General features: G+C 35.2%; 1 long non-coding RNA gene across 2 annotated transcripts; it reads right to left on the reverse strand.

The window, feature by feature from the left end:
- Window positions 1-7118: 7118 nt before the first annotated feature.
- Window positions 7119-7926, reverse strand: LOC119078852. Of its 2 annotated transcripts, XR_005088077.1 has the most exons (5): window positions 7883-7926; window positions 7701-7754; window positions 7572-7628; window positions 7450-7503; window positions 7119-7244 (listed from the first exon to the last, which is right to left on the reverse strand). It is a non-coding gene; the product is annotated as an uncharacterized LOC119078852 (long non-coding RNA). The 2 variants fall into 2 exon arrangements; XR_005088076.1 differs by having other exon boundaries at window positions 7450-7628.

The raw sequence follows: 7926 nt of genomic DNA on the forward strand, positions 1-7926 counted from the left end.
GAAGACACTGCACTTTAATTCTACAATATCAAAAACCATAAGACAAATTCCAAGAGAGATTCCATGTATTGCCTTGCTTCATATTGTCGGCAACATGAATAAAAGACGTCCTATAGTTTTTAAACGACTATATCTGTCGAACCCTTGGTTGGATTGGATTTGACGGACGCCCTTAAGTCACGTACAGCTTGTTGCAACATATAAACGTAGCATTCTCATAAATTCTAATTGAGACCTGTTACAGACGGCAAGCATATAACCAATATTATTATCGGGTCTATTAATTACATCAATCAAAATATTTTTAATCTGTTGACTTCAAATCTAGTACTTCCATTTTTAGCCCCGTACGAAGTACTGGGGGCTTATAAGATTAATATGCCACTTTGTAACACGTCGAATTGGAAGCAGACAGTAAGGGCAAAGCTTCCGTGACCCCTCTAGCTTGAGCAAATCACAACCTTTTTTCAAAATTCTTTTTTTCCCCGATTGGTATCGACAAAAGTAAGGTCAAGTTCGAAAATGGGCATGGTAGGGTCGGCCCTTCCAGAGCTAGGGCCCTATAGGTGTTTTTCAGTCTTTCGACGATATCTACCGAAATACGCACGTAATAGCTGCTTGTGATATATCAAATGAAAGGTATTGACGAGTAGAACAAAGTTGCTGAACATTGTTTTTGTGTAGGATGCAACGCGAGCTTGTTGGGAGGGCTCAAAGGTCGTTACTCGGCCCTAAGTGTTTTTTCCACATAAATCGAGTAAATCTCATCCGATTTTGCCAGATTTAGTTTTTTATGGAAGGTAATTGAATACCGAAAAGAACGTGGCGAAAAAAGTTTCAAATTTGGGCCCTTGGACTAAGGCCGCTACTCGGCCCTAAGTGTTTTTTGCACATAAATCGAGTAAATCTCATCCGATTTTGCTAGATTTTGTTTTATTTGAGAGATAATTGAATACCGAATAGAATGATGGCAAAAAATGTTTCAAATTTGGGCCCTTGGACTAAGGCCGCTACTCGGCCCTAAGTGTTTTTTGCACATAAATCGAGTAAATCTCATCCGATTTTGCTAGATTTTGTTTCATTTGAGAGATAGTTGAATGCCGAATAGAATGATGGCAAAAAAAGTTTCAAATTTGGGCCCTTGGACTAAGGCCGCTACTCGGCCCTAAGTGTTTTTTGCACATAAATCGAGTAAATCTCATCCGATTTTGCTAGATTTAGTTTTTTATGGAAGGTAATTGAATACCGAAAAGAACGTGGCGAAAAAAGTTTAAAATTTGGGCCCTTGGACTAAGGCCGCTACTCGGCCCTAAGTGTTTTTTGCACATAAATCGAGTAAATCTCATCCGATTTTGCTAGATTTAGTTTTTTATGGAAGGTAATTGAATACCGAAAAGAACGTGGCGAAAAATTTTTCAAATTTGGGCCCTTGGACTAAGGCCGCTACTCGGCCCTAAGTGTTTTTTGCACATAAATCGAGTAAATCTCATCCGATTTTGCTAGTTTTTGTTTCATTTGAGAGATAATTGAATGCCGAATAGAATGATGGCAAAAAAAGTTTCAAATTTGCGCCCTTGGACTAAGGCCGCTACTCGGCCCTAAGTGCTTTTTGCACATAAATCGAGTAAATCTCAACCTATTTTGCTAGTTTTTGTTTTATTTGAGAGGTAATTGAATACCCAATGGAAAGTTGGCAAAAAAATTTGGGTTTATAAAATAATGTCGTAAATTGTTGGTTTTATTTGAGAGGTACTTCGTACGGGCTTTCTTAATTGCGCTATGCGCAATTTTAAAAATGAACACTTTCAGTAAATTTGACCATGCCCAACTTGACTTGCATTTTGGTAACAGACGCATTAGAGGGTTGTAGACGTATTAGGGTTCCGGGCGTATTACGGCTACGGACGTATTATGGTTACGGACGAAATAGGATTACGGATCGTACGGGGCTAAGTCGCAGCAAACGCTCCGACTGTTCTGATGCCTTGTTTAATATGCATTTTACCATATAAGGAACCATATTACCCAGAGCTTGTTATTATTTTTGTCGTCGTTATCGATAACAGATGATTAGCCGTATGTGACAGGTTAATACTTTAAGATTTAATCAGTTAGGGTGATCATTTCTGATCAACAGGTTAATACGCTCACGTTAGCCTTTGTGAATAACTAAACTTTGTGTTCATTGTGTTTGAAGTCGTTGAATAAACATCAGTCTTTTTCATATAACTGCTTTTATCCGTCACCAGAAAGTGGAGCCTCTAACACAGCTTTGGGTAAAATTGGGTACAGCTTTGAAGAACCGATGTTCAGGGATGTTACTCAGTAGATAACGGAAATTTGTTTAATTATGAATTTGCTTCAGAAATGAGAAACTTTTAGCCTCGACTTTTTGAGTAACCTTACTACACTTATAATCGAATATTTTTTCAGTAATAGTGACTGAAATAATCTAGACCTTAGAATTTGAAGTGAAATTATAAGAGAAATTGATTCACTTACACGCTGAGAATAACTTCTTTTGTGACAGCCATTTTCACCATTTGGTTCATAGAATGGTTTTAACTTGCGAAAATCGCCGATAAAGTTTTTTTAAGATGGAAAACATTTAACTTATCAGATTATTTATTAAATGAGATCTTTGTAATGAAACCGGTGGGCCAGCACACGGAAAATTGTAGTGTAGTAGGGAAAAACCTGTGATTCTTTTCTCGTTACGTCATTTTTATTGTTTGTGTCGGTATGGTTAGAATTCTTTTAAAAATATTGTTTTAGATAAGAAAAAGTATTTGAGAAACAAATTGAAGTCGTTATTACTCATTTTCTCTCGCTGTAACAATTGATAACTGTTTTGTAACTTTTTTCTTTTTCTTAAAAAAGTTTATTCCGAAATGTTTACAGAATATTTGTGATACAAAATAAATCGCTTTAACAGATATAACTGATTGAATGAAATAAATCAGACTCAAAAACACGAAACGAAAACGTCTTATTACCATTGCTATAACACATTTCCCGATTTTAATATCAAACTTTTTTTTTATCACAATACGACGACGATACAAAACGTTTCAATTCGCTTTATTTTGTACAAATTTCTAAAACACCCACCTCTACAGCTAAAACCGCTGAGAAATTGTTCGAGTTAGATACATTATTTATGTAACGCGCTCGGTGTGGTTGGCACATATTTCATTTAAATGAGAATGAAATGAGGAAAATATTTAAAGTCTAGCTTAAATTTCACTTCCAGCACAGATTATTGGAGTGTGTTGAGTTGTATTTGTAATTCTTAACGTTCAAAAGAGGGAAGAATATTTTTTTCTTCTGGTTTTATTGCTTGTTTATGAGAGAAGAAATAAAACCATCAGGCATAATTTCCTTATTTCGTGTCACAGTAGCAGCGGGAGAAAAAGTTAACTAAAAATCGTAAGCAAACCGATTTTACTTCATTAAAGATAATAATGTTCTTCGCAAGAAAAGAATTTTTTTAAAGTACAAAATTCCAACAAATTCATTTTAATTTAAATAACAAATTGCAGCTAATCTGAATGTTCAGCTGCTCAGTACCGTTTTCTTATTCTTAAATTACCGGTCATTTTTGTTTTATTAAAGGGACTGATTCACAGAGGAGTTATTTACAGTTAAAAGTTTGTAAAATTTTATTTATTATCTTGTAAAAACAGCATGTGTATCGTGATATACAGGCCTTCAATCTGTTACTTCGTTTTGTTTAGTATATTATAATAGTATAAGCATTGTTTAATCTTTGCTAGAAATTCTTTTATTTCTTTACTTCTTGATGTCCGTATTTATTATCAACAAGAAGTAGGGCAAATACGGCAAAATATAGTTTCGCATGTCGTACGTTGTTTCAAAAATCGTATACGCTGGAAAGCATTAAACATGTTACAGACGGCAAGCTGGGCAAGCATATGACCAGTATTATTCAGGTCTGTTGCTTTCATCGATCAAAATATTTTTAATCTGTTGATTTCAAATCTTGTACTTCGATTTTTGTAACTTGCGTTTTACTATATAAAGGTCCATATTACCCAGAGCTTATTATTATTATTTTTGTCGTCGTTATCGATAACAGATACGGTTAGCGCAGTTTATTTGATCGATCGGGTATTTTGGAATTGTCTTAAGCATAAAAACCCCTCACTGTATAATCCACTGAGCAGATTAGTCGGAAAACATGATTTTCAGAAGCAAATTAGAACGTAAACAAAATGTAAGAAAATACGAAAAGTGTTGAATCACTACAGAGTAAAGTAAACCAGGCAGGAGCCGACGACCAAAATACATTCAAAGAAGGGACCTAAATCCCGTTATAATCGTTTACGTATTCGTTTCATGCATTTGTATTAGTAAGCGTTTTGCATCAAAATCAAAGGCCTACTTATAAATTTAGGTCCCTCGTCAAAATCGACTGCTCTTGCCTGGGTTACTTTACTCTGCCGTGTTACTTTACTCTGCCGTGGTTGAATAAGTCCGCTATCTTGTTCATGCAGAACAACAGAACGCAGTATGCAAACAAACCGACTTAATGAAGCTTGTTTCATGGAAGCAAGGTCGCACATAAATTTTAGTCATTTGTTCATCGATCATCAATCGGCAAGCCTCGATTGTCCGTCTCATGTATCGATAATCTTATATTCTTCACAAAACAGCCTTGACCATCGCCTTGAACAAAATAAGTAACAGATTTAATGGGTAGAATATCCGCTCTACCTGTCATACTTTTGGATATAAAACTCCAAACCGTTGTAAGTGTTTACTTAGAACTCATCTCAATTTTCGACAAACCCTTCGGGGAAAGTCACACCCTCGGTCATACCAAATCAAACAATTTTTGTTTAATGAATGGTCCTCTCACCCCGAGAAAGTTGATTTATATTATCAGTACCTACCATTTCGTGATTTAATAGCTGTTGCAGAGTCTGAACTTTCGTAGACATACGCAAAAAACATCGAAAGTATTTATCAAAGTTGAACAAAGTTTTCTTTTGCAGATTCCGTATCTCTAGGCACAAAAAAAGTTTTCAACTTACTCCGGATTTCGAATTTGCAATGTTAGAAAGGGCGTACAGCATTATGGCGATAAAAATGGATATAATAAGCACACCCCTTCCTGTTTCCTTCTATAAAAGATATTTTTTAATTTCGTACATATTGTAGGCGAGACACTAATATGATCCGTGGTAGATCGTAGACACATTAATTTTCTTTTCAATAATTGTAATTCAATTGCTTAAGAACAAGGGAGACGGTGAATAAAATTTCTTTAAAAATTTCTTCGCGTGCTCCACTTTATACTGTCCCAAAGACAGACGGACGCCAAGTCATACAACGTCAATATAAAAAAGAAATACTTTGGAGACTGGTAAAATGTAAATTTGTCTTTGGAATAACGCCGATTACCGAAAGGATATTTTACTTCTCCCGATTTCAAAGTGTATTAGATTTATAGCACTTTTTGTATCCATTTACGAGACCATTTCTTTTGTTTATCGATATGTTCACTTTATGGGACGACCTGAATATTAAGAGCCCGGTGTAAATAAATGAACAAACAAGCAAATAACAGTGAACGAAATTGTGTGTGCACGTACCACTTCGTCATTAAGTTTTACATAAAATTCCATTTCAGTCAATAACCAATTTCGGTGTTTGTTTCACCAAGGATCGCGCACAGAATTACGAAGGTCAAGGCAGAGTCGTAAATATTATATGCCCGAATGTGTTCGCATACATATAACCAGTAATTTCTGCTTAGGAATGATATCTATTTAACATAATGACGCAGTTAATGCTATTAGCATTTTCCCAACCAAACATAAAAGTTAATGGCAAAACGTTGTATGTGTAAGAACGATTAAGGGAAACATAATTTCGAAGAATATTTCCTTATGTGCGTGAAGAAAAATTAATAATTTTGGGACGTTGAGATGGTGTTAAATTTGTTAAAATACAAACTTAATTGTCATTCCTTTTGGAGCGATGATAACACATTTTCGCTCCACTTTACACTTTGTTAAGGGATGTAACTAATCAGTACGTTCATTTGTCTGGTTTCGCTGCATAAGAAGCTATACATATTCTGTACTCCATGCACTGCTAAAGGTGAAATGTCGTAAGAGCGTTTACCTCAAGAAACTTTATTAGGTGTGTGCATAATATGCAAAATTCAATTCATTTAAATGCAAATTGGAACGGATTAGATTGGCTTTTGTGCAGTATTTCTTTTCGCAGCTTTTGCTTTAATTACGAATTTGTGAATGCACCTGTGAATGGAGGTGGTAAGCCGCGTGTTGGGTAGAAGGGAATTCCTGCAGGGCAGGCTTTGATGTTGCACTACACATTGCATGAGCTTCTCATTCTCGACTATAGCGATGTATGTATCGGAACACGAGAAGATTAAACTCATTTTTTTCCAAATGTTTGCTGTTGATTATTTATTCCGTGCCGGTAAAAGAAAACAAAAATATTTTGAAATTAAAAAGAAAATTTAAGAATCCAAGTCCGTCCGCGGAGCTACATCAAAACACTTTGTAGTAAGTTTGTCAGTCGATGAAGCTTAAACTCGTTCCTTCGACTTGATTTACGAACTGAAATTAGAAAAATCCCAATTGTAATTCATTTAGACATTTCTTTATTTGCTTTGTGTACTTACAAATCCTATGAACCGAATTGTGGGTTAGTACAAAGTTATTAACCTACAGTTCTAAGTGTACTTACAACAGTGGGTCCGTCAAAATTTTGGAATTCTGTGGCTTGATTAAGAAGAGCCTATGAATTGAACGCAAATTTAGCAGCGTGTATTCCGTTTAGTTCTTTATGTTCGAGTATACTTCTTCTTTTGTACTTTGAACTTTTCCTCGATTCAAAACTTGCTGAAGACAGAGTTGAAGGATTAATAATATGAAATTAGTTCTGAGGGTAGCAATTATTAATCGTAACTACGTACCACATTAACAACTCCCTCAACAGATTGTTCGTCACCACAATTGGCAATTCCCTAAAGTAGGATCAACATTCATTATATTCACCCATGATTTTTCTTGGCAGATATGCTTACCAAATTAACAAGACCTTTTGGGGTTGGTTTTCCGGAAATTATCGAATAGAGATAAGTAACATATATGCTAATAAACCTTTTTTCTTCAATATCACTATGTACAGCATTCACTAGACCCAGTTGAGTAGCATCTTTGGTTGCCAACGAAGTTGCCAGCAGCCTTAAACTACAAGTTTTTATTTGGTTAGTACATTTCTTATACCTTCAAATTTTGTATATTGACAAATGGAAACGCTGTTCTAACTCGTCAAAATAAGAAATTTGGAACCACGTGGGTACTGTGCTTTACTTAAAACCATGTTTCATGCAAGGTCACTTTTACATGTACCTAATTTTACATATTTAAAACATAATTTTGACTATACAGCGTTCACTGGAGCAACTTGAGTTACGCTTCCTGTGACATAAGTTAGGGCGCCCTTGCATGAAAAGTACAAATTATTACCGTTCTAAGAACGACAAGCTTTTCAAAGTGTTTAAAAATTACTTCGTTTAGTACTGCTGTATTTTGTACAGCATCTCCATCAATGTAGTCTAAAGCAGCCTAAAAAGTATAATGATACCAGCTATGAAATATTTACATACTCTTTTCAGGCTGCAATTATTTTCTACTTACAGTGTTTTTGATTGCGAATGGTTGAGCCACAGATCCTGTGCTAGCCAAAATGCCCTAAAATATTAATAGTAAAAATAATAGTTTTGAATAGTAATCGAGTGTTTTTCAGAGAACGAGTACTGATGTAAGATTAGCTTAAATCTTGAGTCATTTTTTATTTTGCTAAGTTTAGTTGAACTTACAATATCCCATAGAGGAGCCAAAATTGGATTTGCATTGATGCCTT

The sequence above is a fragment of the Bradysia coprophila genome, chromosome III, assembly GCF_014529535.1.
Source record: "Bradysia coprophila strain Holo2 chromosome III, BU_Bcop_v1, whole genome shotgun sequence".
In the NCBI taxonomy this organism is placed as follows: domain Eukaryota; kingdom Metazoa; phylum Arthropoda; class Insecta; order Diptera; family Sciaridae; genus Bradysia; species Bradysia coprophila.